Source organism: Petromyzon marinus, chromosome 74 (assembly GCF_048934315.1).
Source record: "Petromyzon marinus isolate PM22_M1 ecotype Great Lakes invasive population chromosome 74, UKy_Petmar_22M1.pri1.0, whole genome shotgun sequence".
Classification (NCBI taxonomy): Eukaryota; Metazoa; Chordata; class Hyperoartia; order Petromyzontiformes; family Petromyzontidae; genus Petromyzon; species Petromyzon marinus.
The window spans coordinates 2929536-2942345 of record NC_133740.1 but is presented as its reverse complement, the minus strand read 5'-3'; the positions used below and the strand labels follow the sequence as shown (position 1 = coordinate 2942345).

At 47.2% G+C, this 12810-nt stretch overlaps 1 long non-coding RNA gene across 2 annotated transcripts; it reads left to right on the top strand.

The window, feature by feature from the left end:
• The first annotated feature begins 349 nt into the window (after positions 1-349).
• LOC142907058 (uncharacterized) lies at positions 350-4441 on the top strand. 2 transcript variants are annotated; one of them, XR_012930725.1, is made up of 3 exons: positions 350-1778; positions 2434-2624; positions 3811-4441. It is a non-coding gene; the product is annotated as an uncharacterized LOC142907058 (long non-coding RNA). The 2 variants fall into 2 exon arrangements; XR_012930726.1 differs by having other exon boundaries at positions 362-1778; positions 2434-2518.
• Positions 4442-12810: the final 8369 nt, after the last annotated feature.

Genomic DNA, 12810 nt, shown 5'->3' with positions numbered 1-12810 from the left:
AGCAATATTCAGTACGTGGTTGTAATGCACTTCTATAGCCCCCTGCCACCAGTGCAGCAATATTCAGTACGTGGTTGGAATGCACTTCTATAGCCCCCTGCCACCACTTCAGCAATATTCAGTACGTGGTTGTAATGTACTTCTATAGCCCCCTGCCATCAGTGCAGAAATATTCAGTACGTGGTTGTAATGTACTTCTATAGCCCCCTGCCACCAGTGCAGCAATATTCAGCACGTGGTTGTAATGCACTTCTATAGCCCCTGCTACCAATGCAGCTATATTCAGTACGTGGTTGTAATGCACTTCTATAGCCCCCTGCCATCAGTGCAGCAATATTCAGTACGTGGTTGTAATGCACTTCTATAGCCCCTTGCCATCAGTGCAGCAATATTCAGTACGTGGTTGTAATGCACCTCTATAGCCCCCTGCTACCAATGCAGCTATATTCAGTACGTGGTTGTAATGCACTTCTATACCCCCCTGCAATCAGTGCAGCAATATTCAGTACATGGTTGTAATGCACTTCTATAGCCCCCTGCCACCGGTGCAGCAATATTCAGTACATGGTTGTAATGCACTTCTATAGCCCCCTGCCATCAGTGCAGCAATATTCAGTACGTGGTTGTAATGCACTTCTATAGCCCCCTGACATTGTGCAGCAATGTTCAGTACATGGTTGTAATGCACTTCTATAGTCCCCTGCCATCACCAAATTCACACTGACCAGCGTGGTGAAGTATGGTAAATAACCCCTCTCCCTGGGAGCTGCATAGCATGGGACAGCTGTCAGCCAGCAATGGATTGAAAAAGGAGCTGTACTCCGCACACGTTGTTATTCAGGGTAGGGTAAGGAACTTGGAGGTTCGGTATGCATAATGTGCTCAGAAAGTATTGTATTCTGTATGTGTGTTGAACCTCTTTCGTACCGTACCAAGCCCACCGTGCTCTTCGGAGGTGCGATAATATATAAATATAAGTAGTCATACTACTGTAATACCACTATTAATATTTAGCATGCATTGTATTAGTAGTACAGTAATTTGTTGATATGCAGGTGTGCATGCCAAACGTTAACCAATGTTAAATGTTAAGCCTTCTCTTTTGAATTGTGTGTTTTAAATATGGAGTTGTCTCCAGCTAATTTCTTAAATGTATATCATTCATAATGTAGTAGTATGCAGGTAGTGCATTTGTGACATTTCAATTGTACATAGAGCTTGCAGGTGTGTTGAAGGAAACCATGGGAAAGGCAGGGATTTTTGTTGAAAAAAGGACAACAGCCACAGTAGCTTAAGAGACCTAACGCTGAAGCTGCTAACGCGAAGTGGTTGACACTGGCCCATGCGTTGTGACGTCGGACCCACTTTCCGCACACAGCAGCTCCTCATGGTGACCCCCATACCAGGACCAGTGGTGACCTGGTAGCCACAGCCATTCCTCTCCCTGGCCCCATCCGGTCCGGGCATCCCAAATCGTACAAAATGTACAGCAACGGTGGTGAAACAAGCAGCCCTTCGGGCGACAGCACAGTGACGGACCTCTTCACAAGCCCCCGCAGCAGCCTGGGCAGCTCGCTGCTCCGGACCGGAAGCGGGCGCTACCGCAGCCCTGTGGTGTATGGAGAGCGGTGCTACTCGTCGGCGAGCGATGTGCTGGACGCCTACATCGAGGACTTTGAGCAGAGCGGAATCTGTGCGTCACCGCCACCCAGGATGCGTGCAGAGCATGGCGGAGCGGAGACACGTGGAGGAGAGGAGGATGCGCAGCGTGGATGAGGGTGGGTTGCGCCTCTCACCACGCGAGGAATCGCTCCGTGGTGCTTGCGCTCGAGTGGCTATCGAGTGTGCAGGCGGTGCAATCGTATCGAAGCTAGTTACTTATACTGGGTGCTTGCCAAGTATGCTATGCTATCATGAATGTAATGTTATTCCCCGAGAAAAAAAAAACCCCTTAATGAGGTCTAAAGAGACATTTTCGTGAGAGTCCCACACTGGGATACTTGGCAAATTCCAGTAATGAGTTCATTTTATGTCAGAGAAAACTATCCATAGTAAGCACACGCATATGAGAGGATAGCATAGGTCTGAACAGATAGGTCGGTGCATGCATTTCTTTCTCCTGTCATCTTCCAGTAACTTCACTGATTATCGAGTTTGTAAAGTTTGTGAAATCAAAGTGATCCTCCAACCTTTGTGTAAAAATTTGCAGATCCTAGACTGGACACATCTGAAGTTTAAACAGTAACAGCTCATGCACTGATTTATCCAATATTCTTGATTTTTTTTCACAAACTCCACAAACGGATAACATCATTAGTTACTGATGGCGCAAAGTAAGGCAACATTGCAGGATTGCCGTTCAGGGGTCAAGGAATCTAGGGGAGAGCAAATGCATTGTGTACCAGTAAAATGTCTGTGGGTCTTACATTGCAGGTGGCATGCTGCTTGTGGAGGACCTCATCTCGGGCACGTGCAGCCTCACTGCTGCGCTGCAGCGGTCGTGGTTCAGAGAAAGATGGTCAGTCTAACCACGGACCAGCTCCTAGCGGCGCCAGCTGACGGTTCCTCCATGTCCTTGCTCTGCTCGCCTGGCGCCCACCGAGGGCTCGTGGTGTCGCACAGAGGCAAGCAGTCATCTCTCGGGGTCACCGCGCATAGCCTCGGCGCATCATTGGTGAGGGGCAATAAGCCAACTGAACGGTTGAGCTAAATAGCGAGAAACAGCAAGGCTCTGCCGCCGTTAAATTTGTTGGCGAAGCCCAAAAAATATATTTTTTCTAACCAGAAGAACGTTTTGTCGTACTTACGGAGCAGTGAAGCAACTAGGCGTGAGTAGTTGCCGAACGGCGGCGGCTGTGCGACAAGTACCTATTCCAGGTCGTTGACAAGCCAAAAGGATGAGCTGGGTGTGTCAGGGATCACGAGCATTCCTGAGCTCAGGTACCCGGCCTGGCTGCGTGACTGCGATGTGGCATCTCAGACCAGCAGCCACTAGACGGATACCAGCACGAAGAGAGCAGGTGCCGCTCAGAACCCGCAAAGCAGACCAAACTACCCAGAGTGGCTCAAAGATTTGGACATCTCTAGCCTTACGAATGTAGCCAACGAGGGGCCCGTGTCAGAGGACCTTAGATCCCTAGGTGTGTGTATATATAGATATAGTCTGTATATAGCAGATGACATTTCATATCTTTTCAGTTACATATTCAGTCTTTTTTCACAGAGACGGCCGAGCGGCCACCCATATGGTTGTGACATGCGATGCGTGATTCTTGATGCACAGCCTCATTGGAGGAGCTGCTGAGCAGGGCGCACATGGCGTTGGACTCCCCCGGCTTGGAGGCCCCCTCCCCGGGCAGATTCAACACAGACATCTTCCTAGGGGCTGATCGTCCCTGGGAAAACCCCTCCACGCCATTGTGAATTTATCTTTATATTCACACTCACGCACAGCTTAGACGCTGCACCGCCTCTAAGTATGATGTCAGATTATGAATGTTATAAGCTAAGCAGGTAAGCCTGGTTATTACTTAGATGGGAGACTATTTGGGAATAGCATATATTAGAGATTTTGGCTGAGAGGTAACCAGGAGTTAGTAATACAGCAATGGAATCTTGAATCTATTTGCGGAGTTTTGCATTTTACTCCCTCTGTTTTCACCGGGTTCTCCGGTTTCCTCTCACATACCACTCGCTAATGAAATTTGCAAAATATCACTACCAAACCCTCCTGAGACTTGGTGAGATTGTTCTGGCTTCCACCATGATAAGTCAACCAAGTAATTTTCTCTCAATCGTGTCTCTTCTCAGGGCCGTGTACCACCTGTCGTGTCTGAAAGAGCTGGTTGACATCATCAAGAAGCACAAGGATGGCTGACTACCCGTGATGTAGAAAGCCCGAAAGCACTTTATGGCGGTGGTCGAGGTTTGTCCTCAGAAGGATACGTTCGCTTGGTCCTCCTGCTAATTCATGGTTGTTGAACATCAACGGTACTCCAGGTGCTGTGGTGTGAATCGCAATTACTTGTGAACGTGTGGGGCCCGTGGGGCACAGTAATTGCCCTGTTAACAGAAGTGCCACAACAAAGTATGGAAAAATGTGATGAAATTCGTTCAGGGTTGGAGTTAGTGAATGGTTGCCGCAGTATTTTGCACAGCAACTCCATACAGACTCGAACGTCACTTGAAAGAGAACAGATATGTGAACAATATTTTGAGCACAACTAAACCAATTTTGGTTTTAGCCATTTTGGAAGGAGCCTACTTTATTGGGAACATACATGCTAGTATTTGTGTAGTTATAAACATTTGGGAAATCACTGTAAAAGTGCATTTGCTTATTTAGATTGCACTATACCTGTATTGTAAAATTTCAGAACCTTTTATGTAATTTGTAATCAATAAACCAAAGTTGTATATTGTATGCAACCTATGACTTGGATTGTTTTTATCATGTCTTGTTTAGCATGGTTGGTTATGTACAGTGTGAAAGAAATTCAACATACATTAAATATTTTCTGATATTTGAATGTTTTATATTGTGCATGTCTCAGATTTATTGTAAAATAAATATACAAAGGCTTATACACATGGAATTGAAAATATTCAGCTATGATTTGTATTTCTCAAGTATTTTAAGAAAAGTCAGGGAGTCTCGTGACATGTCTTCACATTTGGGGGTGATGATTGTGATGGATTTCCAAGCATTAACCTGCTTACATTCCTAGAGTATGTATGGTGAATTTGGGCATTTTGGGTGATTGAGTATTAGGCCAAACACAGGCAGATGGTGGGGGATAGATGTTTTCAAGCATCTATTAATTATTCATCGGCATGTACTATCTTACTATGATGTAAAGTTCAAAAACATGGTTCATGAAGGGAATGGAATAAAAACTCAACTGTACACAAGTATGGAGGAATTAATACTTGGAATTCAATGCAAAGATCTAGCCATATGTCGTTTACTGGGCACCAGGGTTGCCTAACAACATATGAAAGATGTGTATCAGGCACAGCCTCTGCATTATAAAAATATCACTTCCTGAAGTGCATTTTGCTTCTCCTGTCTTAGGTCACCATCAAAATAAATTAGAGCAAATGTGACTCGACTGACACAGACAGCATTTATACTTGTGAAGTGTTCTCCTTCCGACGTGTGGTGTGTGTCGCACACACTGTCGGAGACGAGGTAGTTGCGGGAGACATCGTCTCTTTATTATCTTGTTTACACCAACTCCGGCCTCACTCTCTCGACCACGTTTCCGTAGAGCCCGGCCTAGACACGACCCTGTCCACGTTGCCCCGACGGCATCGACCGAGTAGGCCAACTACTGTCTGGCCAAGCAATGATTGGGCGAATGCGGTGGCAACGACAACGACGACGAGACGAGTCCACTCCCAGAACCGGCAGCCCGGAGCTCTCGCTCTCCACTGCTTATATTCTACTCGGCGCGGCTTGGCTCTGCCCTATCCACGCCTCCCTTCTCGAACCGACCAGAGGGTTCCAGAGGCTTCCCTATGCGGTCTTCCATGACCCTTGCCCCAATTCCTCTGCCCGGCCGGCACACCCGTATATATGCTCAACGGCTTGTGCGCAAACTTTCCACTGCAGTTGCCGCTGCTGGACAGCAGTCAGCGCTGTGTCACTACACTTTTATGAACACAAGAATTACATAATCACATCTACACTTATATGTAATGGGCTGAGATAGGCACACACAACTTCTTGGGAGGCAACACTATTTATTAACACCAACACATTACACTTAACATAAATTTCGATTTAAAGCTTTCGTGACTGCGGGCTAACACCAATCCCGAATATCCGCCCCCACAGCCCTTTAAATAATCTCCAATACAGCCCCCCAATCGGCTACGCGTGTACGAGTGACGTCCCTGCCCTCTGACCCCCGACCCCCCCGTCCCGCGCGTGCGATTGGTGTGTCGCTCTAAAATCGACTCCAAATCCCCGCCACGCAGCCCTTTAAACAATCTCCATTGCCCAGCATCGGCGGCAACGCGTGTGCGAAGGACGTCATTGCCCTCTGACCCCTGACCCCCCGTTCAGTTCGTGTGAGTGGTGCGCGGGGTTGTGTGAGCAGAGACGTCGCGTTTGAGTGGCTGAGAAGCGACGGATTGATTCCAGGCAGCCACGTGCCAGCCCCGAGCTATGCCCCACAAACAGAACCCGTGGACCCGAGGGGCTGCGGCGCGAGGAGAGGAGCCGGAGAGCGGCAGCCCTCTCACCGCGAGCGAGGAGTCGAGTAGCGGCTGCTCTCACTCGAGCGAGGAGTCCGGAGCCCGCAGCCCTCCTGAGATCAGCCCTCCCCCGGGGGGGGGGGGAGCCGGGGGCCCGCGTCCCCCACAACTGACAACCTGTGTACCAACTGGCCGAGTGAGAGTTTGTGTGTATTTGAGCGCAATCGTGCCAGTGTTTAGCTGTACCAGGGAGTTTGATGCAGCAGAGTGTTTCGGTGTAGCAGGGTGTCCGGATTGTGCCGGCACACTATCCTTCTATCCGTAATGTGAGCTCCATTAAAAGTTTACTCGGACCTCAACCTGTCCAAGCGCCTAATCTTGGAACGTGGTTCTCAACATCGTCCCTCACCCATGCTACGTACCTTTGAGACGTCCTGCTTTTACAAATGTTGATGAACTGGAGGGCAAAGGTCTGGAGGACCCCACATGGAGTCTGGTTTCTCACACCCGAGCCTCCTGTGACATTTCTGGAGGCTTCTCTGGGATCTTTGTCCCATTTATTGAGTGCGGATTTGGCTTACTTCTGGCTTCATCCCAAGACGTCATCCAGTTGGGAAATACCCGAAGGTTGTGGGAGTCGCCCCGTGCTTCAGTTTATTTCCAACCCTCGCAATGGCCGGATGCTCACCAGCCGGAAGTCTTTTCCTGCATACACCACGACCGAGGTGTTGAGTGCAGCCATCTCGTGCCTGGTCGGCAATGGAGATGGTATTATCGATTAGGGGAGCGTGAGTCTGTGGCGTTGGTGGTGCTGCTGTCACGGAGGCGACACGAGTTTAGGAAATTCAGTTTTGTGGGTTTCCTGTAGGGAGCACTGAAAGATCCTCTCTTCCTCTTTCTCCAACCTTTGTCTGTTGTCTCCATGTCCCCGTTAAACTCTTTTTACGCCGCTTTCCTTGAATGTGCAGCCGCCTTTACGACCTCCCCTCTCCCCTTCTCTCCACCTCCAACCCATCTCCGTCGTAATCTCCTCCCCTTTGTTCAAGCTCTTCCCTTTCTCCCTCAGTCTATGGATGGGGTTATTGTTTATCGGGCTCTTATATAAAAATGGAGCTTATTTTAGCCTTTGAATACGATTTTCTGTTTTCCTTCGGTAGCGTGTTACACACATAGGGAAGATCGAGTCACGCCACCGGTTCCCATTATCAAAATCTTTGTCAACTTGTCTCCCTCGGTAGAAATGCCTTTCCTTCTCCAGCAGGCAATTGTCTTCTCTCTCTCACCTCCGGTATTTCTTCCGATGCGCTTTCTTAATCTCGCTTGCTGTGTGTATCGACTCTATCATTCAACAAGGGCAAATTTAAAAATTTGCTTTTTTTTCCTCCACTGCTTTACCACTATACCTCCTGAGTGGGTACTCGGAGTTTCATCTAATGTACTATTTGATGAGTCGCTTCCACACAGCACAAAGGCGGTAGCTATCCGAACTGTAAATTTTTCTTTCAATTTCGATAGATTCTCGATTTATTTTTGGCCAGTAGTAGCTAGTTTTGCACAGAACTTCAACATTAAAATCAACTGAGTATCCTTGTTGGCACGTGTGCTCTGCTACTGCTGAACACGGGTGCCAACAAAAAAATACATTATTTAAATGCATGCCTATAAAGGGCAGCATACTTCAATAGGGATTACTATTGGTACGGCTATTTTAATACACAATAGACAGGAAGGACAAGATGAAAGGGCTCTCATAATGCACATGCATAATGTACGTTGACTCGGTAATCTCCCACCCCCCCCCCCCCCACTTTGCGTGAGAGTGTCACAAATCTAGCTGTCGCCTGATGAAGCCAGTTGTAATTACTGGCAAAACGTCGTACTCCGATTGTAAATGTTGTGGCTTGGCTCTCCAAAGTACCAGTGACGAATTGGCTTGTTCTGTTTCCGTGACAACCCTTACTAGTTGGCTGTGTCGAGTGGTGGCGGGTTTTAACGACACGTTTATATATGTACGCGATCTAACCCAAAAAAACACCTCTATGTATAATATTGGACCCGAAAGCCTACGTGTTAAACCAAAATTAAAAATATATACAAAATAACAATAATTTCTAGTTTTCCTCATTCACATCGTGATTCGTATGAAAAGACATGAGATGATTGAGACATGTTAAATCATAAACTATTTATAAATATATATACAGATAGTCCTCGACTATCTGTATATGCAAACAGAGTTAGGATAGCAGCCTCCTTTAAAAGTCAGAGTAGAATTATACACTGTAGAAGACAGTTGACGAATCCTCGCTGCTTGATTCCTCCTCGGTTCCCTTCAGCAGTGAGTCATCACCAGTCTTCTCTGCCTGCTCATTCTCCATGTGGCACCGCTGGGGTGGGTGCGATACGCCAGGAGACTGCTTATGCAGCGAGCAGTGAAGCAGGCCCATCTCTGCCTGCTCATCCTCAACGTGGAATTGAGGCGATGGCGGTGAGCTGGGGGCATCGGTGAGGAGGGTGTTACCGAGATGGCCCAGCTCTGCCTGCTGCAGAATCGTCTGTACGACGAAACGCTCGCGGCGCATGCAGGCGCGCACATGGGATGGCGTGTCCGGGATGATGTATGCAATGCAGGCCTTCGTGAGTAACACCACTTGCTGCACACGTCCACACACAGGTAAAGGATTTTCAGTTTCAGGATTTGCATGTAATGGGTGCTTACTAAATATAATAGGGCAGCATCTCAAAGTGCTTTACATCTCAGGTCAACTATTCCGGGGACCTGCAGCCTAGGGATATTATATTGTTACGTCGTTTTTCCCAATTAAATTAAGTCATTTGAGTAATTTTTGAACATTTGGCAAATTATACCGAGGCACTTTTTTTGAATTACTTAATGGGTTTTTTACGTTCACTATGCAGCAGGCAACATTTATGATGGGCAGTTAATGCACCCACCGTATTCACCTGGGCAGCCGCAAATTACCGCAACAATCAGCAAAACCTACACTCGGCCATGTCACCACTGCAAAGATTCCCTGTGTAGCCTTTCACAGACTGAGACAAGTGCATCTATGAAGGGTGGCACAGTGCCTGTGGGGGTGGTGTGCACCTTTATCTCGCCAGTGATGATTTTCACACACTTCATCAAGTACTCATTTTAAGACAGAATCAACTTAAGGGAAGCTCAACACTGGTTCTAATATTTTCCACTGTTGTTGGCTGTGTCCAGAAATAGTACTCCGGTCACACAGGATTGGTAGCGCAGTTCACAAACAACAACGCAGCCGCTCCGCTTTCCACACGCACACATGCTTACGTGTGACAAATTGCATCAACAACATGAATCGTCTGCTGCATGATGAAAGTGAGTATTGTATTACCACTATTATTTGTGATCTCAGAAATACTGTGCAATTGTGAGGTATAATAGCATTACTGGCATTATCTGAAATGACCCATTGACAATGATCACGGTTTGCTCTGCTGACCTTAACAACTGCTCACAGATGAGTCTATACGATGGTGCAGTAGTGTAAGACTTTGTACACTAGACTTGCAATCCAGAGGTCACGGGTGTGAATTGATCTTTGGTCGTGGGAGTGTAAACAATGGTGAATGTGTTTTACATTCCACTGCCTCTATCCACCTAGCAGTGTAAATGGAATACATCCAGTCAATTGGTCGGCTGAGTTTGGTTCTGTCCAGTGTGGGAACTCCCACATCTTCCCAAAACGCCTGACCAGTGTGGAAGAGCAGTAAAAATACATCTTAAGGGTCTCTCTTGAGCTCCCTATAGCAGGAGCCCTTTTTGCCATCAGTGACATGAGCAAGTAATCGGAGGGCTGTACCTTAATCTTTCTATGGGTTTATGAATGTGTGTGTGTGTGCATGTTGATGTGTACCTGCATGGCAATGACGAAGGCCAGCTTTGCCGTCAGTACTTGCCAGTACTGCTTGGTGACGGAGTAGGCTTGGGGATGATCCGGCGGGTAGCGATAACCTGGATACCTACACACGTACAACCACAAGCACGCATGGACTATATTGAGCAAAGTGCCTCGAAAGTAGAGTTGGCGCTAAATTGAACAAGTATGGTTGTGCACAAACGGTATATGCGTTCACAGCCCTTTAAAAAATCCGCTTCTGAAATAGGGTCTTCCCACAACGTTCAGTTTGTGGGGGCTCTTTTGACTATGGTTCACGCTGGTCCATGCCAGGTTGGTGAAGGCAGGGAGTACAGATAATGGGAGAACAATATAGCACAACTGTTAATTTTTCTGAACTACCCACTGCTGACAACCTAGCTCCACAGTTGCCTACTGCACCTGCATTGTGTATGGTGATCATCAATCTAAGCACGGACAAGGCTCAAGCCTGCTTGACGTCCAGAATCTAAGATCAGCTGTATTCGTGGTGATTTGGTCATAGTCAAGTAAGGTTATATTAAATATCGATCAATATGGTTATATTGATTATAGTTGTGTATGCCAGCAATTCAAAAACGTTACAGAAAAGGGTTGGTAGATCGCATCAATTTCTTAACTAACTGTGCTGAGGTGACCAGAAGATGGCTGTAGAGCAAGTGGTTTCATGTCTGTGTGGACCTTTAAGCTTCATTTCATTATCATGGGTTCTCCAGGACCTCTTATTGCATCCCACATGCATAAGACCACCTTAAACTGGAATCCCAATGCACGGTCTTCCTGCAAAGGGATCTTGAGACTCAATTAAGCAGTCGTGGATCGATAGATAAATAAATAACATTACTCTTTAGCAAGGTAACAATGAGCTAGAATTTATATCAATCTATTATTATATTTCTCTAAGTGGGACTTTGGTTGTGAAGCCATCCCACCCGTACCCACTGCTCCCCCCCTCCAATTCCCCCCCCCCACCCCCTTTACTGTCCCCACCCACCATGCACACTCCTCCCCCAACCCTACCACAACCCCTTACTACCCAACTAAGCCAAACCCTGTGTCCAGGGTAAGGGGCAGGGCCTAAACAGAGGTGGGGCCTAGGGGAAGTGTGGGTCTTAAAAGGAAAGTCACGGAGTGAAAAGAGGAAGAAAACGAGCCTAATCAGGAAGGGGCGGAGCCAGGAGGACGCCACACCCAGAAGTATGTCGCATCTACCTGGACAACACACCCAGAGATCAGTGCATCACATTCGCAGGGACGGCACCCCCGATAGCTGGGCATGACACTGAATGGCACAAACCTGCAGGTTGTGTGGATTGCCGGATCAAACCAGGCTGGCAGGATGTTGGGATGATTTTGCTCCTTGAAGTCGCTGATCTTGAAAATTGAAAGGCTGTCCTCCGTGTACCCATGCATTGTAGGCGAACCTGTGCCATACTCTGCTGAGTATCCATAATAATACACCAGGCGTGGGATGATGTCCGTTGTGAACGCCAAGATGCATGACCGTGGAATTAGCATACGGAGGCACAGCAATAGCGGTCACTTAGCATGCAATAATTTGACCAAGGCTTCTGAACATCTCACCTTGGCAATTACATTAATTTTCACAAATACAATTTGGGGGGTTGCTGCCAGAGTGTAATGGTTACCATATAAAGACTTGCAATCTGGCAGTCGTCAGTTCAGTCTCCTGACACAACAGTTGAAGCAATGGATAATTTTCTTAAATCTCCCCCACCTCTGTCCAATTAGCAATATAAATGGGTTCATCACTGTTTTAGCGCAGGTAATTCCACATCTTACAACATGTCTGGTAATCATGGAAGAGTAGGCCAAATACCGTGTAGAGGGGTTCTCTAGAGCTACCTTTAGTTGAGGCCCTTCTGCCAGCAGTGACATGAGCAAGCAATTGCAAGGCTTTACCTTTTGCGATTTTGGGAGAGAGTGGATAGGAGCGGTGGTGCAGTGATTCGTGCACTGCACTTTGAATTCAGCACACATGCAATTGACTTCCAGCTACGACTAACATCAGTGACGAGTGATACCCGAACCGCTCCTGGTCCCCCACTACACCTCTTCTCAAACCTGCCATGACCAGAATGGTGAAGTATGCTAAAAAGAACCCACACGGCTAACATGACATGTTATGTCTCTCATAAGATGGGATACTGAGCGAGAAAGCGAGCGGACAATCTGGTGACTTACATTTGTGATTACAGAGAGGGTGGCAACAATACTCAGAATGTCGGCCCAGGCTCCAATTCCTCTTGCTCGCGAAACCACAGGCCTCCTCATCTTTGTTACGAGCTTCCACGCGTCGACCCGCACTTCGATGATGTTGTTGAGCAGTGCGAGCAATGGCGCAAGTGGAAATGATGCCACAAAGAGAGTGACAAACCCGAATTGGATAACTGGGGTATATTTTGAGAATGGGTAGGGGGCAAGGATAGGATAATGAGTGAAACAGGATATAGACACACACTCTTAATGCTGTTATGTTGTGATTACTTTAAGCAAACAAAACATGTTTTCAATGCATTGAATGTGTTTTAGTCAAAGGAGACCCCAAAATATGATCACATTTTCGTATCATTTGTTCACAAAATTATCGTGTCCATTACATTGGCCACTGAGATGCGACCAGCCACTACCATCTTTAATGCTCAGCTCTGGTTCACCTGGGTTT